Source organism: Pseudophryne corroboree, chromosome 9 (genome assembly GCF_028390025.1).
Source record: "Pseudophryne corroboree isolate aPseCor3 chromosome 9, aPseCor3.hap2, whole genome shotgun sequence".
Classification (NCBI taxonomy): Eukaryota; Metazoa; Chordata; class Amphibia; order Anura; family Myobatrachidae; genus Pseudophryne; species Pseudophryne corroboree.
Genome location: NC_086452.1, coordinates 133,161,124 through 133,186,523, shown reverse-complemented (window position 1 = coordinate 133,186,523; position 25,400 = coordinate 133,161,124). Strand labels below are relative to the sequence as shown.

At 46.8% G+C, this 25,400-nt stretch overlaps 1 long non-coding RNA gene across 1 annotated transcript in view; it reads left to right on the top strand.

Moving 5' to 3' along the window:
* LOC134956811 (uncharacterized) overlaps positions 1-25,400 on the top strand; it is a 298,928-nt gene that overhangs the window by 48,288 nt on the left and 225,240 nt on the right. The gene's annotated exons all lie outside the window — the stretch shown is intronic.

Sequence of the window (25,400 nt, the reverse complement as noted above, 5' to 3'; positions counted from 1 at the left end):
CAGGGTAGGCGCCCTGTGGAATCCAGTGTACCTCGCAGAAAGAGATTTAACAAAGGTAAGTTCTTACCATAAATCTTCTTTTCTGCAGCTGGGTACACTGTGATTCCACAGGGAATTACATCGGGGATATCCTAAAGCAGTTCCTCATGGGAGGGGACGCACTGTAGTGGGCACAAGAACTCGGCATCCAAAGGAGGCATCCTGGTAGGCGGAAGTATTGAAGGCATAGAACCTTATGAATGTTTTCACTGAGGACCACATATTGTTCAAGGGTCACACCACGGCAGACCGCCCAAGAAGGTCCAACAGTCTGAGTAGAGTGGACTTTAATGGTAGCAGGAGCTGGAAGTCCAGCCTGTACAAAACGCATGTACAATCACCATTCTAATCCATCTGGTCAAGGTCTGCTTATTAGCTGGCCAGCTGCATTTGTGAAAACCAAAAAGAACAAAGAGAGAATCAGATCTCCTAAGCAAAGCTGTTTTCTTCACATAAATATAGAAAGCCCGTACCACATCCAAAGACCGCTCTTTGGAGGTTAAACCAGGAGAGGTAAAGGCCAGAACAACAATCTCTTGGTTAAGGAGGAAAGATGACACCACCATAGGCAGATTACCAGGGCGAGTCCAAAGAATGGCCCGGTCATGGTGAAAAATCAGAAACGGTGACTTACAGGACAAAGCACCCAAGTCTGAAACCCGTCTAGCCGAGGCAATAGCCAGCAAAAACAAGACCTTAAGAGTAAGCCACTTAAGGTCCAAAGACTCAAGAGGTTCAAACTGAGACTCTTGTAGGGCATCCAGAACAACCAACAAATCCCAACATGTCACAGGAAGAACAAAAGGGGGGGGGGGGGGGTTGGTTGAATCCGTAAAACACCCTGAGTGAAAGTATGAACATTAGGCAGATTCACAATTTTTCACTGAAACCAAACCGACAAGGCCGAAATATGAACGTTGAGGGAGGCCAGATGAAGGCCTAAGCCCAGGCCTTGTTGCAGAAAAGCCAACAGTTTGGCAGTACTGAACTTGTACGCATCTAAATTCTTAGCCACACACCAGGTGAAGTAAAAATTCCAGATACTATAATAAATCCGAGCCAAAGCCGGTTTACGGTCTTTCAACATAGTTTGAACGACCGCCTCAGAAAATCCCTTGGTCCTCATAACTGAAACTTCAAGCACCACGCCGTCAAAGCCAGTTGGGCCAGATCCTAGTAGACACAAGGGCCCTGAACGAGGAGGTCTTGACATTGCGGAAGTAGAAGAGGACACTCTATCGAGAGACCCTGCAGGTCTGAGAACCAATGCCATCTGGGCCACCCTGGAGCGATTAGAAGTAGTAATCCTCCATCCTGCTTGAACTTCCTTATTACCCTGGGCAGGAGTGACACTGGAGGGAACACATATGGCAGCTGAAATTTCCATGGAATTGCCAGGGCATCCATGAATGCTGCTTGAGGATCCCATGTCCTTGCTCCGAAGACCGAAACCTTGTGATTGTGTCGAGACACCATCAGGTCTACATCTGGTAGGCCCCACTTGTCCACTAGGACTTAAAATACTTCTGGATTCTACCACTCTCTGGCATGTAAGTCCTGATGACTGAGGAAGTCCGCTTCCCAGATGAGGACCCCTGGAATGAACACTGCCGATATGGCTGACAGATGGTGTTCTGCCCATAGAAGAACCTTTGACACTTCCAACATTGCCATGCGGCTTTGAGTGCCACCTTGATGATTTATGTATGCCACTGTGGTGGTATTTTCCAACTGTACTTGAACAGGCCTGTTCTGTACCAGAGGCAGGGCCAGTTTCAAAGTATTGAACACTGCCCGCAACTCCAGATTATTTATCGTGAGGAGAGATTCCTCCCTGGTCCATCAACCCTGAAGAGAGTGTTGAATGAACACCGCACCCCAACCCCGCAGACTGGCATCCATCATTAGAAGGACCCAGTTGGAGATTGAGAAGGGACGACCCCTGCTCATTTGCTTGTCCTGTAGTCACCAGGTCAGTGACAGGCGAACCTCTGGAATCAAGGAGATCATAAGAGTCCTGATCCGGTGTGGAAGACCATCCCATTTGGAAAGGATTAACCTCTGCAGAGGGTGGGAATGAAATTGTGCTTACTCCACCATGTTGAAAGCCGACACCATGAGGCCTAGTACTTGCATCGCCAAGTGTATCGACACACGTGGGTGAGAGAGGAAGCATCTTATCTTGTCCTGAAGTTTCAGTACTCTCTCTGGAGACAAGAACAACCGTTGGTTGTGTGTGTCCAATAATGCCCCAGGTGCACGATGCTCTGAGCAGGAACCAGTGAGGATTTCTTCCAGTTGATGAGCCACCCGTGGGCTTGCAGGAATTGGACCATCAGTTCCAGATGACAGAGGAGAACCTCTGGAAGGGTTTGACAGGATCAATAAGTCATCCAGATATGGCAGGATACTTATACCCTGATGGCGGAGCAAAGCCGTCATCACCGCCATGACCTTGGTGAAGATTCTCATAGCCATGGTCAGACCAAAAGGTAAGCCCTGGAATTGAAAATGTAGGTTGCCAATAGCAAACCGCAGGTATTGCTGATGCGACATGGCAATAGGTATATGCAGGTAAGCATCCTGTATGTCCAGGGATACCATATAGTCCATGGGCTCCAAGGCCAGAACAACAGAGCGAAGCGTTTCCATACGGAATTTGGAAACTTTCACAAATTTGTTCAAAGACTTGAGGTTAAGTATGGGTCACGGGAAGACCCATTCAGTTTCAGAACTAGGAACAACGTTGAATAGTACCCCCTGCCTCTCTGAGACAGAGGCACTGGCACTATCACCCCTGTGTCCAGGAGGGATTGTACCACCAGATGGAGAGTTTTTGCTTTTACCGAATCTGAAGGGATGTTTGTTGAGCAAAACTGGCAAGGGCATTCCCTGAAAGAAATGGCTTATCCATGAGTGATGACTTCCTTTACCCAGGCATCTGAAGTGGCCTGTAACCATACCTGAGCAAACTGCAGAAGTCGGCCTCCCACCCTGGGGTCCCCCAGAAGGAGGCCCGTCCCGTCATGCAGCAGGCTTGTCTGTTTTGTAAGCAGGCTGACGGGCAGCCCAGGAATGTTTAAGTTTGGGCTTAGTGGATTTGGAAGTGCGAACCTGTTTCATGTATGCCTGAGCCTTTGCTTCACTTGGAGGTCAAAAGGAGCAAAAGGAAGTATTTTTAGCTTTCGGAGTGAAGGATTAGTACTGGGCAGACCGGCAGTTTTAGCGGATGCCAAGTCAGCAACAATCTTGTTGAGATCTTCCCCAAAATGGATGTTTCCCTTAAGGGGATCAACTCCAAGGTCTTTTTAGAGTCCAGATCTACAGATCAAGACCGCAACCAGAGAATTTGATGAGACATAATGGATGTAGTTGAGGCTTTGGCCGCCAGGACATCAGCATCAGATGCTGCCTCCTGAATATAATGAGAGGCTGTAATAATATATGAAAGACACTGGGGTAAATTTACTAAGGTAGGAGATTTTTAGAACTGGGGATGTTGCCCATGGCAACCAATCAGATTCTACTTACCATTTATCTAGCTGCTTCTAGCAGATACTAGATATAATCTGATTGGTTGCTATGGGCAACATCACCAGTTCTAAAAAATCTCCCACCTTAGTAAATTTACCCCACTGTCTAGCATTATCAAGAAAATCAGACTGTAGTTCCGCTTCATCCTGAACCCAGGGTTCAATAGCTTTTGCTGCTCAAGAAGCCACAATAGTGGGCCTATGCACAGCTCCTGCAAGAGTGTATATAGACTTCAAGCAACCTTCCAAACGTTTATCTGTCAGAGAATTTCTATCCTGGATACTCCCAGGATTCCTGACGTATGTCAACCAAATGGTCAGAAAGGGGTAAAACTAATTTAGTAACCTTCTGACGCTTGAACTTATCATATTTCTTAGAGGTATCTGGAGGTTCTGCTTCATCATCAATTTGAAGAATCAGACTGATAGCCTCCAAGAGGTCAGGAACATCCACGTGTGTAATAGATTCTCCATCAGAAGCATCTGCATCAGTGTCTGAGGGGTCAGTATATGCGCCATCTTCATCGAATGAAGTATCCGAAACATGTGTGGATTGTGAGGAGGTAATGACCTGCTTAGAGTACCCCTTGGTCCTGGGCAGGCAAGGGTTAGGTTTTTGTTTCGCCAAAGACTTATTTATTTGCTGTAACTGAGTGGACAGATTATCTGCCCATGGTGGATTAACTGCAGGGACAATATGTGGCTGTAATGGCACAGGAGGTCCCACAGGGGGCACAAGTCTAGTTACTAGAGTAGTCAGTAAATTAGAAGAGGCAGCGCAAGGTGGGTCTTGGTGTGCCCCCAGTGCTACAGACTGACTGTGTGGTATTGAACCCCCAGTGCCTGAACCCTCAGCTGCAATGTTTTCCTCCGAGCAATCTGTGGCATCAGCACTGCATGGTGCAGGATTAGCCATGGATCTACCGCCCTGTTTAGCAGACATTATCTGTAAGCGTAACATTAAGGCGTAATAGTACAATGAAAGCAGACAAAGTCCCTGACAAAAAAACCCTGTATAGTGTGACTGCAAAGCAGAGCACAAACAGAGAATTTAAGAGGTATATGGTGACTGAAACACACAGAGAAAATACCAAAGTAGTATATCATGTGAGACACTATATCATATGAGAACCCTGATACAATTAGCCCGCTTCAGGATACAGAATATAGGGATAACAATATGTGTGAGATACACAGAATAGAGACCACACAGCAGCTATTGGCACACACAGTCACATGTACAATGCCGAAATTATAACAAACAACAATAAAACTGCACTGGACTAGCAATACTAAGTAACTAGACTACAAAGTAAAGCTATGTATATATATATAGATATAACAATGCAAAGTAAAGACTGGATGTATATCACAGGGTACTTGTACTAAATATCCCTGAAGTTATGCACTTGTTCTTAGCTAACACTGTCTAACCAACATGTAGAATACTTAAGTGTCCTGTAAATGCACAGCGTTGATGAGGCAGGCGGCTTTACAGAGGAGACATTGCCTAGCAGTCCCAGAATCACTCAGCTTGTGTGTAATGGCCCCCAAACACTGACAGGGAGTGAGGGAGAGAGAGAGAGATGCAGCTCCAGAGCGGGGACATTAGCAGTAAATGGTGCCTGGGGCCGGGGCTACAGGTCAGAGCCTTATCCCCTTGCTGGACTTCACCACCGGGTACTGCGGGGCCTATTTGAAATGGAGTTTAAGAAATCCGACCTGTGCCCCTTGCCCTGGTAGTCTAGTGGGGTCCCTGTATGGCCACAGTGTCCATGCCAGCGCACGCAGTCCATCTCCAGTGACTGCGCCGGATCGCGATTTCAGCAGGTCCCGCTTGGGGGCCCTCTTACCTCCTCCCGAAGATGCAGCCACGCGATCCAGGAGAGCAGCGGTGGGTGTGTGCCTGAAGTGACCAGAGCTCTACGCTGTAAGTACCCGGAAACCAGGGTGCGGGAGTATACAGCGCCGCTGGGGGAGGTGAGGGAGCCGCAGCACGATATGTCAGCCTGACATATAGCACTTCTAAGTGTCTGTGCTGTGGCCCTTGAAGTCTTCTTTTCTTCAAAAAGCTCTCCCTGCTAGCTGCCTGCACTGCAGGCACCAACTTACAAACTGAGCTCCAGTGCCTGGAGGTGGGGATATAGAGGATGCGGCGCTATGCATCCTGGGAATGGTCAAAGATTTTAGTCTGTTGATGCCTTGGATCAAGATCCAACTCTACACCCAATGTAATTCCCTGTGGAATCACAGTGAACCTAGCTGCAGAAATAAAATATTTGTCATTTAAAACATACTATACCTCATATGAACAAATAAGGCAGAAATGGTCCATGCAATGTATTGTAATACAAAAAAAGATCATTGCATATGAGACAATAGTGCATTCTTAGTGATGGCATTTTCTCCCACAACGGATGTGCAACTGGACCATAACAATACTTAGTGTATGATTATAGTAGGTTAAATTTCAGTGTTGGGATTGTTTTTTGCAGGGCAGCATACAGACATTGAGATCCCAGCCGACAGAATGCCGGAGGGGGCGAGTGCAACGGAGCCCCTTGCAGACTCACTGCAGTCACCACGCAGCGGGCTTGGTGGCTCGCTGTACTTGCCACAGGTTTTATTCTCACTCTATGGGAATCGTGGGCACCCATGAGTGGGAAAAGTCCCTATGTGTTGGTATGCCAACCGTCGGCATTGCCAGCAGTCAGGATCCTGGCGTCTGCATCCTGACCACTGGGATTCTGACCGGCAGTCATGTGGCTTCATCTCAAATTCCATATGTACAGATGTTTCCTCAATCACCCATCCTTGTTTGGGCCATTTGGCACCACTTAAAATTAGAGATGAGCGGGTTCGGTTTCTCTGAATCCGAACCCGCCCGAACTTCATGTTTTTTTTCACGGGTCCGAGCGACTCGGATCTTCCCGCCTTGCTCGGTTAACCCGAGCGCGCCCGAACGTCATCATGACGCTGTCGGATTCTCGCGAGGCTCGGATTCTATCGCGAGACTCGGATTCTATATAAGGAGCCGCGCGTCGCCGCCATTTTCACACGTGCATTGAGATTGATAGGGAGAGGACGTGGCTGGCGTCCTCTCCGTTTAGAATTAGAATAGATTAGAGAGACACTTGATTTACTAATTTTGGGGAGCATTAGGAGTACTCAGTAGTGTACAGTGCAGAGTTTTGCTGATAGTGACCAGTGACCACCACTTTTATTTATAATCCGTTCTCTGCCTGAAAAAAGCGATACACAGCACACAGTGACTCAGTCACATACCATATCTGTGTGCACTGCTCAGGCTCAGGCCAGTGTGCTGCATCATCTATTATCTATATATAATATTATATATATCTGTCTGACTGCTCAGCTCACACAGCTTATAATTGTGGGGGAGACTGGGGAGCACTACTGCAGTGCCAGTTATAGGTTATAGCAGGAGCCAGGAGTACATAATATAATCCGTTCTCTGCCTGAAAAAAGCGATACACAGCACACAGTGACTCAGTCACATACCATATCTGTGTGCACTGCTCAGGCTCAGGCCAGTGTGCTGCATCATCTATTATCTATATATAATATTATATATATCTGTCTGACTGCTCAGCTCACACAGCTTATAATTGTGGGGGAGACTGGGGAGCACTACTGCAGTGCCAGTTATAGGTTATAGCAGGAGCCAGGAGTACATAATATATTATATAGTGAGTGACCACCAGACACACAGTGCAGTTTATTTAATATATCCGTTCTCTGCCTGAAAAAAGCGATACACACAGTGACTCAGTCAGTCACATACCATATCTGTGTGCACTGCTCAGGCTCAGGCCAGTGTGCTGCATCATCTATATATATTATATATCTGTCTGACTGCTCAGCTCACACAGCTTATAATTGTGGGGGAGACTGGGGAGCACTACTGCAGTGCCAGTTATAGGTTATAGCAGGAGCCAGGAGTACATAATATTATATTAAAATTAAACAGTGCACACTTTTGCTGCAGGAGTGCCACTGCCAGTGTGACTAGTGACCAGTGACCTGACCACCAGTATATAATATTAGTAGTATACTATCTCTTTATCAACCAGTCTATATATTAGCAGCAGACACAGTACAGTGCGGTAGTTCACGGCTGTGGCTACCTCTGTGTCGGCACTCGGCAGCCCGTCCATAATTGTATATACCACCTAACCGTGGTTTTTTTTTCTTTCTTTATACATACATACTAGTTACGAGTATACTATCTCTTTATCAACCAGTCTATATATTAGCAGCAGACACAGTACAGTGCGGTAGTTCACGGCTGTGGCTACCTCTGTGTCGGCACTCGGCAGCCCGTCCATAATTGTATATACCACCTAACCGTGGTTTTTTTTTCTTTCTTTATACATACATACTAGTTACGAGTATACTATCTCTTTATCAACCAGTCTATATATTAGCAGCAGACACAGTACAGTGCGGTAGTTCACGGCTGTGGCTACCTCTGTGTCGGCACTCGGCAGCCCGTCCATAATTGTATATACCACCTAACCGTGGTTTTTTTTTCTTTCTTTATACATACATACTAGTTACGAGTATACTATCTCTTTATCAACCAGTCTATATATTAGCAGCAGACACAGTACAGTGCGGTAGTTCACGGCTGTGGCTACCTCTGTGTCGGCACTCGGCAGCCCGTCCATAATTGTATATACCACCTAACCGTGGTTTTTTTTTCTTTCTTTATACATACATACTAGTTACGAGTATACTATCTCTTTATCAACCAGTCTATATATTAGCAGCAGACACAGTACAGTGCGGTAGTTCACGGCTGTGGCTACCTCTGTGTCGGCACTCGGCAGCCCGTCCATAATTGTATATACCACCTAACCGTGGTTTTTTTTTCTTTCTTTATACATACATACTAGTTACGAGTATACTATCTCTTTATCAACCAGTCTATATATTAGCAGCAGACACAGTACAGTGCGGTAGTTCACGGCTGTGGCTACCTCTGTGTCGGCACTCGGCAGCCCGTCCATAATTGTATACTAGTATCCAATCCATCCATCTCCATTGTTTACCTGAGGTGCCTTTTAGTTGTGCCTATTAAAATATGGAGAACAAAAATGTTGAGGTTCCAAAATTAGGGAAAGATCAAGATCCACTTCCACCTCGTGCTGAAGCTGCTGCCACTAGTCATGGCCGAGACGATGAAATGCCAGCAACGTCGTCTGCCAAGGCCGATGCCCAATGGCATAGTACAGAGCATGTCAAAACCAAAACACCAAATATCAGTAAAAAAAGGACTCCAAAACCTAAAATAAAATTGTCGGAGGAGAAGCGTAAACTTGCCAATATGCCATTTACCACACGGAGTGGCAAGGAACGGCTGAGGCCCTGGCCTATGTTCATGGCTAGTGGTTCAGCTTCACATGAGGATGGAAGCACTCAGCCTCTCGCTAGAAAACTGAAAAGACTCAAGCTGGCAAAAGCACCGCAAAGAACTGTGCGTTCTTTGAAATCCCAAATCCACAAGGAGAGTCCAATTGTGTCGGTTGCGATGTCTGACCTTCCCAACACTGGACGTGAAGAGCATGCGCCTTCCACCATTTGCACGCCCCCTGCAAGTGCTGGAAGGAGCACCCGCAGTCCAGTTCCTGATAGTCAGATTGAAGATGTCAGTGTTGAAGTACACCAGGATGAGGAGGATATGGGTGTTGCTGGCGCTGGGGAGGAAACTGACCAGGAGGATTCTGATGGTGAGGTGGTTTGTTTAAGTCAGGCACCCGGGGAGACACCTGTTGTCCGTGGGAGGAATATGGCCGTTGACATGCCAGGTGAAAATACCAAAAAAATCAGCTCTTCGGTGTGGAGGTATTTCACCAGAAATGCGGACAACAGGTGTCAAGCCGTGTGTTCCCTTTGTCAAGCTGTAATAAGTAGGGGTAAGGACGTTAACCACCTCGGAACATCCTCCCTTATACGTCACCTGCAGCGCATTCATAATAAGTCAGTGACAAGTTCAAAAACTTTGGGTGACAGCGGAAGCAGTCCACTGACCAGTAAATCCCTTCCTCTTGTAACCAAGCTCACGCAAACCACCCCACCAACTCCCTCAGTGTCAATTTCCTCCTTCCCCAGGAATGCCAATAGTCCTGCAGGCCATGTCACTGGCAATTCTGACGAGTCCTCTCCTGCCTGGGATTCCTCCGATGCATCCTTGCGTGTAACGCCTACTGCTGCTGGCGCTGCTGTTGTTGCCGCTGGGAGTCGATGGTCATCCCAGAGGGGAAGTCGTAAGCCCACTTGTACTACTTCCAGTAAGCAATTGACTGTTCAACAGTCCTTTGCGAGGAAGATGAAATATCACAGCAGTCATCCTACTGCAAAGCGGATAACTGAGGCCTTGGCATCCTGGGTGGTGAGAAACGTGGTTCCGGTATCCATCATTACTGCAGAGCCAACTAGAGACTTGTTGGAGGTACTGTGTCCCCGGTACCAAATACCATCTAGGTTCCATTTCTCTAGGCAGGCGATACCGAAAATGTACACAGACCTCAGAAAAAGAGTCACCAGTGTCCTAAAAAATGCAGCTGTACCCAATGTCCACTTAACCACGGACATGTGGACAAGTGGAGCAGGGCAGGGTCAGGACTATATGACTGTGACAGCCCACTGGGTAGATGTATGGACTCCCGCCGCAAGAACAGCAGCGGCGGCACCAGTAGCAGCATCTCGCAAACGCCAACTCTTTCCTAGGCAGGCTACGCTTTGTATCACCGCTTTCCAGAATACGCACACAGCTGAAAACCTCTTACGGCAACTGAGGAAGATCATCGCGGAATGGCTTACCCCAATTGGACTCTCCTGTGGATTTGTGGCATCGGACAACGCCAGCAATATTGTGTGTGCATTAAATCTGGGCCAATTCCAGCACGTCCCATGTTTTGCACATACCTTGAATTTGGTGGTGCAGAATTTTTTAAAAAACGACAGGGGCGTGCAAGAGATGCTGTCGGTGGCCAGAAGAATTGCGGGACACTTTCGGCGTACAGGCACCACGTACAGAAAACTGGAGCACCACCAAAAACTACTGAACCTGCCCTGCCATCATCTGAAGCAAGAAGTGGTAACGAGGTGGAATTCAACCCTCTATATGCTTCAGAGGTTGGAGGAGCAGCAAAAGGCCATTCAAGCCTATACAATTGAGCACGATATAGTAGGTGGAATGCACCTGTCTCAAGTGCAGTGGAGAATGATTTCAACGTTGTGCAAGGTTCTGATGCCCTTTGAACTTGCCACACGTGAAGTCAGTTCAGACACTGCCAGCCTGAGTCAGGTCATTCCCCTCATCAGGCTTTTGCAGAAGAAGCTGGAGGCATTGAAGGAGGAGCTAACACGGAGCGATTCCGCTAGGCATGTGGGACTTGTGGATGCAGCCCTTAATTCGCTTAACAAGGATTCACGGGTGGTCAATCTGTTGAAATCAGAGCACTACATTTTGGCCACCGTGCTCGATCCTAGATTTAAAGCCTACCTTGGATCTCTCTTTCCGGCAGACACAGGTCTGCTGGGGTTGAAAGACCTGCTGGTGACAAAATTGTCAAGTCAAGCGGAACGCGACCTGTCAACATCTCCTCCTTCACATTCTCCCGCAACTGGGGGTGCGAGGAAAAGGCTCAGAATTCCGAGCCCACCCGCTGGCGGTGATGCAGGGCAGTCTGGAGCGACTGCTGATGCTGACATCTGGTCCGGACTGAAGGACCTGACAACGATTACGGACATGTCGTCTACTGTCACTGCATATGATTCTCTCAACATTGATAGAATGGTGGAGGATTATATGAGTGACCGCATCCAAGTAGGCACGTCACACAGTCCGTACTTATACTGGCAGGAAAAAGAGGCAATTTGGAGGCCCTTGCACAAACTGGCTTTATTCTACCTAAGTTGCCCTCCCACAAGTGTGTACTCCGAAAGAGTGTTTAGTGCCGCCGCTCACCTTGTCAGCAATCGGCGTACGAGGTTACATCCAGAAAATGTGGAGAAGATGATGTTCATTAAAATGAATTATAATCAATTCCTCCGCGGAGACATTGACCAGCAGCAATTGCCTCCACAAAGTACACAGGGAGCTGAGATGGTGGATTCCAGTGGGGACGAATTGATAATCTGTGAGGAGGGGGATGTACACGGTGATATATCGGAGGGTGAAGATGAGGTGGACATCTTGCCTCTGTAGAGCCATTTTGTGCAAGGAGAGATTAATTGCTTCTTTTTGGGGGGGGGTCCAAACCAACCCGTCATATCAGTCACAGTCGTGTGGCAGACCCTGTCACTGAAATGATGGGTTGGTTAAAGTGTGCATGTCCTGTTTTGTTTATACAACATAAGGGTGGGTGGGAGGGCCCAAGGACAATTCCATCTTGCACCTCTTTTTTCTTTTCTTTTTCTTTGCATCATGTGCTGATTGGGGAGGGTTTTTTGGAAGGGACATCCTGCGTGACACTGCAGTGCCACTCCTAGATGGGCCCGGTGTTTGTGTCGGCCACTAGGGTCGCTAATCTTACTCACACAGTCAGCTACCTCATTGCGCCTCTTTTTTTCTTTGCGTCATGTGCTGTTTGGGGAGGGTTTTTTGGAAGGGACATCCTGCGTGACACTGCAGTGCCACTCCTAGATGGGCCCGGTGTTTGTGTCGGCCACTAGGGTCGCTAATCTTACTCACGCAGCTACCTCATTGCGCCTCTTTTTTTCTTTGCGTCATGTGCTGTTTGGGGAGGGTTTTTTGGAAGGGACATCCTGCGTGACACTGCAGTGCCACTCCTAGATGGGCCCGGTGTTTGTGTCGGCCACTAGGGTCGCTTATCTTACTCACACAGCGACCTTGGTGCAAATTTTAGGACTAAAAATAATATTGTGAGGTGTGAGGTATTCAGAATAGACTGAAAATGAGTGTAAATTATGGTTTTTGAGGTTAATAATACTTTGGGATCAAAATGACCCCCAAATTCTATGATTTAAGCTGTTTTTTAGTGTTTTTGGAAAAAAACACCCGAATCCAAAACACACCCGAATCCGACAAAAAAAATTCGGTGAGGTTTTGCCAAAACGCGGTCGAACCCAAAACACGGCCGCGGAACCGAACCCAAAACCAAAACACAAAACCCGAAAAATTTCAGGCGCTCATCTCTACTTAAAATCTCCACCATTGGTAGAATATCCCAAACATTTACAGTATTTCCTGAAATTGACATCTTAGTCGCATCACACCTGCATACAAAGTTGCTTATAGTGTCCCTGGCATTTAGGATTAGTATTTGTGTCACAAATGAATTTGTGTAAAGTCACAGATTACGCACAATGAAGAATGGCATTGTATCGCTCATCAGTCAATTTTTATTTTTACCCAGGTTAACACACAGCAGCTATAAGCAATGCCAGCACCAATGTCCAGGCTACCTGTGCATTGTACTTATATCACATCAGTTATGTGAATAGGATGCATATTATGTTGCAGAGAATGCTACTCTATAGCAATGCAATAATAAGTTTAAAAATTGTTAACTCTGAGTTTGTGATCTATTTGCAACAATGTGATTGCCCTCAATATTATGCAGCCATAACAATCAGGCCTCTAAAAACACAGTTTAGAAAATAATAGAAGTATTATGTGTAAAGGTGCATACACAAGAAGCAACGGGGTGTCGCGGCCGAGACTGACTACTGTATATTGTGCTCGGAGGCATGTAGTTAGTATTGGCCCTGCCTGAACCCACTATATTTTCTTGCGATGCCAATCCCGTAGGACCGTGCATCAGCATCACAAACTTATGCACAATGTTTCCATGCGATATGGACTACACAGTCCATATCGCACAGAAAATCGCACCATTTGTATGCACCTTAAGACACTAAAGGTACATACACACTGGACGTTATTGAACAGTGTGTATGCACAGCGATGATGTAAACTTCGCTGGCAGGAAAATACCAATGTTCACGGGGGGTGAAGCACTTTCCACAGTAGGAGATTGTGGAAGTGCATCACTCGGCTGTTCAAAAAGCCTGATGGATGTCGGCGGCCAGTGATGATGCGGAAGCATGCATCAGCGATCACTGCTCATCTCCCGGCCATACACACTGGCCGAATTTGAGCTTAATGTAGCTCAAAATGCCAATAGTGAGCTACTTTGAGCTCAAAATCAGCTAATGTGTGCATGGGCCTTAAGTCCCAGTGTACTTTAGCATTTTGTGGACCACAGTATAATGGAGGATATATAAGGCATCTGAGACTGATGGGGCTGATTATATTTCTGCTATGAGTGGCACATCTATAATGGGGACAGTGTATGCAGTGCTCATAGGCCCCTGGGTCTGGGGGGCCCACACTGCACACTCTGCATCCATTTCTTTTATATCCAACTTTCGGCAGAGCTGAACAAATCACTGGGAAAATGGCATGACGGCCATTTTCCCTGCATTTTGTGTACGTGCAATAGGAAAATTGGGATCCCGGATAGAGACTGCTCACAGGCTTCCTCCTCCCTTAATGTGTCCTTACCTGCTACTGTAGATTCAGAAAGTTGTGTTTTCAGGAAGGGATCGGTATGAAATACCTCCAATCAAAATCCCGACGATCGAAATTCCGACAGCAATTAACCGACGGAAAAAATCCAGACAAGGTAAAAATCCCGACATGGACAAAATACCGACATTTAAAATACCGACAAGGTCAAAATACCGACATGTAAAATGCTGACAGGTCAAAATACCGACATACGTATTTCATTGTTTTTTGTGTGTATGTCGACATAGGTTGACATGGACACCATATATGTGTGCCGCGTCCCCTCGCATGGCTCGCTGCGCTCACCATGCTTCAGGAACTATTATCGTCCCCCTCTAGGTCCACTGTGATGGTAAAGCATGAACAACTCGGTTTCAATGAAAAAATCATGAAAAACTCATGTCGGCATTTTGACCTGTCGGCATTTTACATATCGGTATTTTGACCTTGTCTGTATTTTAAATGTCGGAATTTTGTCCATGTCGGGATTTTGACCGTCGGTCAATTGCTGTCGGGATTTCGACCGTCGGGATTTTGATTGGAGGTAAATTAACCGCATCCCGTCAGGAAATGCAATGGATGTACAATAGGAATTCTCTATACCCTGAAGGGTTGAATGAATCAATTGAGCTTAATAATATTATTTTAAGTAAGATGATTCATTAGGTTTAGAACAAAGTTTGTATTTTCAATATCGTATAATATATGTTATTATGCAATTATAAAATATAATACAGGTAATGAATAGATCAATAGAAGCCTTAATTCATAATTTCTAATTGTTATTTGAAAAATAATTTCCAACACCTAAAAGATTCCACTGTACATGAATCATAAATATGTTATAAATCTTCCTAAGAGTCTGAATTATCTGTTTTCTTCTAAGTATCTTACAGAACTATAACTATGGCACAGTTGCAACTTGTAATGAGATTCATGAACAAAAATGTTACATAGAATTGGGCAAAACCATGTGCACTGCAGAAGAGGCAGATATAACATGTGCAGAAAGAGTTAGATTTGGGTGGGTTATTTTGTTTCTGTGCAGGGTAAATACTGGCTGCTTTATTTTTACACTGCAAATTAGATTGCAGATTGAACACACCACACCCAAATCTAACTCTATCTGCACATGTTACATCTGCCTCCCCTGCAGTGCACATGGTTTTGCCCAACTGCTAACAAAATTCCTGCTGAGATCAACTTAGAATTACCCCCATTGTGATGGAGGATCTATTGTGGTATGTGTATGCCATGGCCTGAATAAGCGTGGCAGCCAACAATTAATGGCTGCTTTAACCAGTACCGTAACTAGACATTTTAGTGCTGTGTGCAAGAAATAGCATTGGCACCCCCAGCCCCCCCATATAAAAAACACGGTCAATGTGTGTGCCAAAAATATAGGGGCGTGGCTTCATGGGGAAGGGGCGTGACCACAGAGCTCCCTTTTTACACATTACGTTAGTCAAAGCGCCTTTTTTCAGGGCTGCCACCAGAAATTGTGGGGCCCGGGAATGTGAATATAGGCAGCGTCCCCCCCTCCCCAAAAAAAAAAAAATAATAATAAAAAAAAAATATATATATATAATAAAAAAATAATAATAAAAAAAAAATATATATATATATATAAAAAAAAAACTAAAAATAAATATATATATATATATATATATATATATATTTTTTTTTTTTAAATACTTACCTATGCTCATATGTAGCAACACCATACTATGACCCATCAATAATGCCCCTGACACCATATTAGGCCCCTTGCACCATATGAGTACCCACAGTAATGCCCCAACACCATATTATGCTGCCACAGTTATGCCCCGGTCACCATATTATGCCCCACACAGTAATGCCTCTGACACCATATTATGACCCCATATTAATGCCCTTATCATCAAACAATTATGTCCCACACAGCAATTATAATAGTACCTGCTCATTGCCAAGGGTTCTGCTTGTTGTCATGGGATTTCCAATGCCACCCAAGTTTTTCATGCCTGCCTGCTTCAAATTAAACATAGAATAGGTTAATATACAGAAAACATCCCTGCCAAAAGTCCACCTCCTCTGGTATCTTAAATAACCATCTCCTATGAGTAGGCGGACATTTTCGAAGATACATTTTCAATACAGTACTGCAGCAGGTGGATGGCGATGACTCGGGACCTTTCTTCTCTGTCAGGGATGCTGGGCCCAGGACAGCTGTGCCCCCAGCACCTCCTGATGCAGTGCCAGATTAAGGTCCACATGGGCCTGGAGCTGAAATTTATGAAGGGCCTACTGTGTGCCTTGTCAGGAGGTGTGACAAATTCAGCGGCGGTGTGACAAGTGATGTGGACTCGGTGTGACCAGTGTAGTGTGGTTTACATAGTGGGTGTGGCCTGTGCTGTGTGTGTCGTTATCCCTGTGGAGGTCATAGCTAATGCCTTCCTTCAACTACTTAAGTGAAGATATAACAACAAAAAGTTTATGACCATGTATACAGTGACCACCATATAATACAGAGAACATTGCAGTGACGCCCATATGACCCAGAAAGCATTGCATTGCCACCATATGATACAGAGAGCATTGCAGGGAACAACATATAAAACCAAGAGAATCGTAATGACTGCCACATGAAAAAATAGAGTTACACTGTCCAAATTAGAGAGCATCCCAGTGACTAACATATAATACACAAAGCATTCAAATGACCACACAATAAAAAACATTGCAATAAATGCCATATTAAATATAGAGCTCCAACCACCACCATAAAATACAAAGGACACCACTCCCATGTTGTGAGACACAGGACAATGTGGTGTAAAACTGAGACTCTGAGTCTGAGGAGACAAGTGTGAGGATAGGAACAGAGATCTGAGGCATAGGTAGTCTGGGAGATTGCTAGACTGGGTGTTGCTATGGATGTGAGTAGGTCTCTGGATAAAATGACACCGTGTAGAGGTGAGGGTCTCTGGATGAAAGGATATGTAGGGATGATGGTACCTGGATGTACGGACAGGGAGAAAGGGTAATGCTTCCTGTATGCAAGGACAGGGTGAGGGTACCTGGATGCAGAAACAGGGTGTGGGTACTGGGATGCAGGGACAGGGTGTAGGGGTGAGGTTATTAGGATGTAGGGAGAGGGTTTAAGGGTGAGGATATTGGGATACAGGGACAGGTTGTTGGGGTAATGGAACCGAAATGGAGGGTCAGGGTGTAGGAGTTATGGTATCTGGATGCAGGAACGGAGTGTAGGGGTAAATGTATTTAGATGCAGAAACAGGGTGTGGGTACTGGGATGCAGGGACAGGGTGTAGGGGTGAGGGTACCTTGAAACAGAAACTGGGTATGGGTACTGGGATGCAGGGACAGGGTGTAGGGGTGAGGTTATTATGATGTAGGGAGAGGGTGTAAGGGTGAGGATATTGGGATACAGGGACAGGTTGTAGGTGTAATGGAACCGAGATGGATGGTCAGGGGGTAGGAGTTATGGTATCTGGATGCAGGAACGGAGTGTAGGGGTAACTGTATTTAGATGCAGGGACAGGGTGTAGGGGTGACGGTACCTGGATGTAGGGACAGGCTGTAGGGGTGAGGCTATCAGGACATAGGGACAGGGTGCAGGCGCGATGGTACCGGGATGCAGGGACATGCTGTATGTCACACGCCACAGGCGGCGTTCACCACGCTTACCCCTGCGTGCTTGCTAGTCTGTGTTGCGGCCTCCGCCTCTGGTGGTACACGGGCGCCGGCGTCTGGCTGGCGCGGCTCCCGGCGGTTCCCCGGGGCAGGGGCGCCGCCATGACACCCGGCTTCACGTGGGAAGGGAGCGGGTGACATCATCGGACTGCTCAGTCAATCCAGCGGAGGCGGGAGATTCAAAGTCAGACGCCATGCAGTGCCTCGTGCCTGAGTATCGTCATTTCTTCCGAAGTGGATACCAGTGCTCTTGTTCCCAGCAAGTCTCTTCGCAGTCGTACCCCAGTGCCTCCGGCATTTCCAGGTGCCATTTGCTGCATAGCGTCCAGCGTTCTCAGCGGCGGGTGTGCTTCGCTGCGGCTCAGTCACCAGCATTCCTTGGAGTCAGCGTGAGCTGCAAGTAACCACTGCTCTCAAGTTCTTCAGTTCATCAGTGTCTTTAACCATCGCTCTGAAAGTTCTTCAATTCACCAGTGTCTTTAACCACTGCTCTCAAGTTCTTTAATTCACCAGTGTCTTTAATCACCGCTCTCAAGTTCTTCAATTTACGAGTGTCTTTAACCACCGCTCTCAAGTTCTTCAATTCACCAGTGTCTTTAACCTTCGCTCTCAAGTTCTTTAATTCATCAGTGTCTTTAACCACCGCTCTCAAGTTCTTCAATTCACCAGTGTCTTTAACCACCACTCTCAAGTTCTTTAATTCATCAGTGTTTTTAACCACCGCTCTCAAGTTCTTCAATTCACCAGTGTCTTTAACCACTGCTCTCAAGTTCTTCAGTACATCAGTGTCACTAACCACCACTCTCGAGCTGCCTGTGTCTTTTTTCCATCATCTGCTAGTTCTTTAATTATCAGTGACTCTAATCATTGCTCTCAAGTTCATTATTGGCCAGGACATTCCTCACTAGTTCTCTTTCAGTTATGTAACATTGTTTTGCTCCTTCCTGCAAAAAAGCTTTTCAATATTTACGTCAAGCCTTACTGTCAGAGTCCTGTATGAGGAAAACCTATATCAGGCCATCCCTGTTCCGACCCAACTGTGGTTCCTCTTTCACGCCATCGCAAGTACCCACGAGTTCACAACACCCCCAACCTAGGTCAGTGACACTGTAGGGGTGACGGTAGCTGGAAGCAGGGACAGGGTATAGGGGTGAAATAAGTGGAGGGACAATACAAAGCTCCTATAGATCACCCTGATAAGTGCCATAGGCTGCATGTAGTGGTTTACATCAGACCATCATGTTAGAGGGTCCCTGGATAAATGACTATGGGGACTGGAGCACCTTTGATAATTGAGCTCTTACCCACTCTGCCAGCAGCAGGTGGTCTTTGTAAGAGCTCAGTAAATCCTTTCCTGGGAAGATGTCTAAATTCTCAGATGGCAGATTGGGTTGCCCAGGGCTGCTCCAGGGTCATCCACTGAGGTCAGTGTCAGACTGGGGCATCAAGGGCCGACAGGGGAATGCAATGGCAGGGGCCCACTGAAGGACATAACCAACCTTGTGGAAGTGTGGCCATCAATTGGAGGGGTGTGGTCAACCCACATTATAATATAAATAAACTGTGCCCCTTTTATTATAATAACATCAATCCATACCCCCTTTTTCCTAAAATATCATTAACTGTTCCACGTTAAAAAAAATATCAATAATCGGTGCCCCTTTTAATACATTAGCAAAAATACACATGAGGCAGTATGAATGTCGTCCGAGTTAGCTGGACGTGCGGGTTGCCGGACGAACTCGGACATTTTTCTGAAGGGGCAATTACTTACGAGGCATGGTTTTGCATTGTAAATTAATGCCCCTTTAAAAAAACGTCCAAGTGTAGCCAGCAACCCGTATGTCAAGCGAAATCGGACGAAATGACATCCCTCCCATAGTTTACACATAAAAGGAAGAATACAATTGCAGGTGAAATTCTCATCCCCGTAAATTAGTACTTTATGCCAGCTCAGACTTGTAGAATTTTGTAAGCAGCTTTATGGGTCTGCATACAAAATTGTTCAAATTTGGGGTTGGAGTGGGTCATGAATGGTGCAAGATGCAGTGCCGTTACTGCAGTCTCCACATCATTGCAAAAGGCAACTTGCACCCTTAGCCCGCAATAGGACAGACCCCTAAGCTAGAGATAGTGTACATACATAGCGTACATAAACATACCTAGATTAAGGGGGAATTCAATTGTTGCTCCATTTCGACATGCTGAGCGGTGAGGAAATACATTTCTCTATCGTCCTAAGTGGATGCTGGGGTTCCTGAAAGGACCATGGGGAATAGCGGCTCCGCAGGAGACAGGGCACAAAAAAGTAAAGCTTTACTAGGTCAGGTGGTGTGCACTGGCTCCTCCCCCTATGACCCTCCTCCAGACTCCAGTTAGATTTTGTGCCCGAACGAGAAGGGTGCAATCTAGGTGGCTCTCCTAAAGAGCTGCTTAGAGAAAGTTTAGTTTAGGTTTTTTTCTTTACAGTGAGTCCTGCTGGCAACAGGATCACTGCAACGTGGGACTTAGGGGGAAAGTAGTAAACTCACCTGCATGCAGAGTGGATTTGCTGCTTGGCTACTGGACACCATTAGCTCCAGAGGGATCGAACACAGGCCCAGCCGTGGAGTCCGGTCCCGGAGCCGCGCCGCCGACCCCCTTGCAGATGCTGAAGCGTGAAGAGGTCCGGAAACCGGCGGCTGAAGACTCCTCAGTCTTCATAAGGTAGCGCACAGCACTGCAGCTGTGCGCCATTTTCCTCTCAGCACACTTCACTGGGCAGTCACTGAGGGTGCAGAGCGCTGGGGGGGGGCGCTCTGAGAGGCAAATATAAACCTTATACAAGGCTAAAAATACCTCACATATAGCCCATAGGGGCTATATGGAGATATTTAACCCCTGCCTGACTGGAAAAATAGCGGGAGAAGAACCCGCCGAAAAAGGGGCGGGGCCTATCTCCTCAGCACACGGCGCCATTTTCTGTCACAGCTCCGCTGGTCAGAACGGCTCCCAGGTCTCTCCCCTGCACTGCACTACAGAAACAGGGTAAAACAGAGAGGGGGGGCACATTAATGGCTATATATATATATATTAAAGCAGCTATAAGGGAGCACTTAATATAAGGATATCCCTTGTATATATAGCGCTTTGTGGTGTGTGCTGGCAGACTCTCCCTCTGTCTCCCCAAAAGGGCTAGTGGGTCCTGTCTTCATTAGAGCATTCCCTGTGAGTTTGCGGTGTGTGTCGGTACGTGGTGTCGACATGTATGAGGACGATATTGGTGTGGAGGCGGAGCAATTGCCAAATATGCAGATGTCACCCCCCAGGGGGTCGACACCAGAATGGATGCCTTTATTTGTGGAATTACGTGATGGTTTATCTTCCCTTAAACAGTCAGTTGAGGACATGAGGCGGCCGGACAATCAATTAATGCCTGTCCAGGCGCCTCAAACACCGTCAGGGGCTGTAAAACGCCCTTTGCCTCAGTCGGTCGACACAGACCCAGACACGGGCACTGATTCCAGTGACGACGGTAGAAATTCAAACGTATTTTCCAGTAGGGCCACACGTTATATGATTTTGGCAATGAAGGAGACGTTACATTTAGCTGATACTACAGATACCGTAAAACAGGGTATTATGTATGGTGTGAAAAAACTACAAACAGTTTTTCCTGAATCAGAAGAATTAAATGACGTGTGTGATGAAGCGTGGGTTGCTCCTGATAAAAAGTTGATAATTTCAAAAAAGTTATTGGCATTATACCCTTTCCCGCCAGAGGTTAGGGCGCGCTGGGAAACACCCCCTAAGGTGGACAAGGCGCTCACACGCTTATCCAAACAAGTGGCGTTACCCTCTCCTGAGACGGCCGCACTTAAGGATCCATCAGATAGAAAGATGGAAGTTATTCAAAAGAATATATACACACATGCAGGTGTTATACTACGACCAGCTATAGCAACTGCCTGGATGTGCAGTGCTGGAGTAGTTTGGTCAGAATCCCTGATTGAAAATATTGATACCCTAGATAGGGACAATGTTTTACTGTCGTTAGAACAAATAAAGGATGCATTTATCTATATGCGTGATGCACAGAGGGATATTTGCACACTGGCATCTCGGGTGAGAGCTATGTCCATTTCAGCCAGAAGAGCCTTATGGACACGACAGTGGACAGGCGATGCGGATTCAAAACGTCACATGGAGGTTTTGCCGTATAAAGGGGAGGAGTTATTTGGAGTTGGTCTATCAGACTTGGTGGCCACGGCTACTGCCGGGAAATCCACTTTTTTACCTCAAGTCACTCCCCAACAGAGAAAGGCACCGACCTTTCAACCGCAGCCTTTTCGCTCCTACAAAAATAAGAGAGCAAAGGGCTTGTCGTACCTGCCACGAGGCAGAGGAAGAGGGAAGAGACACCAACAGGCAGCTCCTTCCCAGGAACAGAAGCCCTCCCCGGCTCCTGCAAAAACCTCAGCATGACGCTGGGGCCTCTCAAGCGGACTCGGGGACAGTGGGGGGCCGTCTCAAAAATTACAGCGCGCAGTGGGCTCACTCGCAGGTAGACCCCTGGATCCTGCAGATAATATCTCAGGGGTACAGGTTGGAATTAGAGACGGATCCTCCTCATCGTTTCCTGAAGTCTGCCTTACCAACCGTCTCTTCCGAAAGGGAGAGGGTGTTGGAAGCCATTCACAAGCTGTACGCTCAGCAGGTGATAGTCAAAGTACCCCTATTACAACAAGGAAAGGGGTATTATTCCACTCTATTTGTGGTACCGAAGCCGGATGGCTCGGTAAGGCCTATTCTAAATCTGAAGTCCTTGAACCTCTACATAAAAAAGTTCAAGTTCAAGATGGAGTCACTCAGAGCAGTGATAGCGAACCTGGAAGAAGGGGACTTTATGGTATCCTTGGACATCAAGGATGCGTATCTACACGTTCCGATTTACCCCGCACACCAGGGGTACCTCAGGTTCATTGTTCAAAACTGTCACTATCAGTTTCAGACGCTGCCGTTCGGATTGTCCACGGCGCCTCGGGTCTTTACCAAGGTAATGGCCGAGATGATGATTCTTCTTCGAAGAAAAGGCGTATTAGTTATCCCATACTTGGACGATCTCCTAATAAGGGCAAGGTCCAGAGAACAGCTGGAGACAGCTTTAGCACTATCTCAAGAGGTGCTAAGACAACACGGGTGGATTCTGAATATTCCAAAATCCCATTTAATCCCGACAACTCGTCTGCTGTTCCTAGGAATGATTCTGGACACGGTTCAGAAAAAGGTTTTCCTTCCAGAGGAAAAAGCCAAGGAGTTATCCGATCTGGTCAGGAACCTCCTAAAACCAGGAAAAGTGTCAGTACATCAATGCACAAGAGTCCTGGGAAAAATGGTGGCTTCTTACGAAGCAATTCCATTCGGCAGATTCCATGCAAGAATATTCCAAAGGGATCTGTTGGACAAATGGTCAGGGTCGCATCTGCAGATGCACCTGCGAATAACCCTGTCACCAAAGACAAGGGTGTCACTTCTGTGGTGGTTGCAGAAGGCTCACCTATTAGAAGGCCGCAGATTCGGCATTCAGGATTGGATCCTGGTGACCACGGACGCCAGCCTGAGAGGCTGGGGAGCAGTCACACAAGGAAGAAACTTCCAGGGAGTATGGACGAGTCTGGAAAAGTCTCTTCACATAAACATTCTGGAACTAAGAGCAATCTACAATGCTCTAAGCCAGGCGGAACTTCTCCTGCAAGGAAAGCCGGTGTTGATTCAGTCGGACAACATCACGGCGGTCGCCCATGTAAACAGGCAGGGCGGCACAAGAAGCAGGAGTGCAATGGCAGAAGCTGCCAAGATTCTTCGCTGGGCGGAGAATCACGTGATAGCACTGTCAGCAGTGTTCATCCCGGGCGTGGACAACTGGGAAGCAGACTTCCTCAGCAGACACGATCTTCATCCGGGAGAGTGGGGTCTACATCCAGAAGTCTTCAACATGTTAATAGACCGTTGGGAAAGACCAATTGTAGACATGATGGCGTCTCGCCTCAACAAGAAACTGGACAAATATTGCGCCAGGTCAAGAGATCCACAGGCAATAGCTGTGGACGCACTGGTAACTCCTTGGGTGTACCAGTCAGTGTATGTGTTTCCTCCTCTGCCGCTCATACCAAAGGTATTGAAGATCATACGGCAAAGAAGAGTAAGAACAATACTAGTGGTTCCGGATTGGCCGAGAAGGACTTGGTATCCGGAACTTCAAGAGATGCTCACGGACGAACCGTGGCCTCTACCTCTGAGAAGGGACCTGCTACAGCAGGGTCCCTGTCTTTTTCAAGACTTACCGCGGCTGCGTTTGACGGCATGGCGGTTGAACGCCAGATCCTAAAAGGGAAAGGCATTCCAGAAGAAGTCATTCCTACCTTGATTAAGGCACGGAAGGAAGTCACCGTGAAACATTATCACCGCATTTGGCGAAAATATGTAGCGTGGTGCGAGGATCGGAGGGTTCCGACGGAGGAATTCCAACTGGGTCGTTTCCTACATTTCCTGCAATCAGGATTATCTATGGGTCTCAAATTGGGATCCATTAAGGTTCAAATTTCGGCCCTGTCAATATTCTTCCAAAAAGAATTGGCCTCTGTCCCTGAGGTCCAGACTTTTGTCAAGGGAGTACTGCATATACAGCCTCCTGTGGTGCCTCCGGTGGCACCGTGGGATCTAAATGTAGTTTTAGATTTCCTCAAATCCCATTGGTTTGAACCATTGAAAAAGGTGGATTTGAAATATCTCACATTGAAAGTGACTATGTTACTAGCCCTGGCCTCTGCCAGGAGAGTATCTGAATTGGCGGCTTTATCTTATAAAAGTCCTTATCTAATCTTCCATTCGGATAGGGCAGAACTGCGGACTCGTCCGCATTTTCTCCCTAAAGTGGTATCAGCATTTCATCTGAACCAACCTATTGTGGTGCCTGCGGCCACTAGCGACTTGGAGGACTCCAAGTTGTTGGACGTTGTCAGAGCCTTAAAAATATACATTGCAAGGACGGCTGGAGTCAGAAAATCTGACTCGCTGTTTATATTGTATGCACCCAACAAGTTGGGCGCACCTGCTTCTAAGCAGTCGATTGCTCGTTGGATTTGTAACACAATTCAACTTGCACATTCTGTGGCAGGCCTGCCACAGCCTAAAACTGTAAAAGCCCACTCCACAAGGAAGGTGGGCTCATCTTGGGCGGCTGCCCGAGGGGTCTCGGCATTACAACTCTGCCGAGCAGCTACGTGGTCGGGGGAGAACACGTTTGTAAAATTTTACAAATTTGATACCCTGGAAAAGGAGGACCTGGAGTTCTCTCATTCGGTGCTGCAGAGTCATCCGCACTCTCCCGCCCGTTTGGGAGCTTTGGTATAATCCCCATGGTCCTTTCAGGAACCCCAGCATCCACTTAGGACGATAGAGAAAATAAGAATTTACTTACCGATAATTCTATTTCTCGGAGTCCGTAGTGGATGCTGGGCGCCCATCCCAAGTGCGGATTATCTGCAATACTTGTACATAGTTATTGTTAACTAATTCGGGTTATTGTT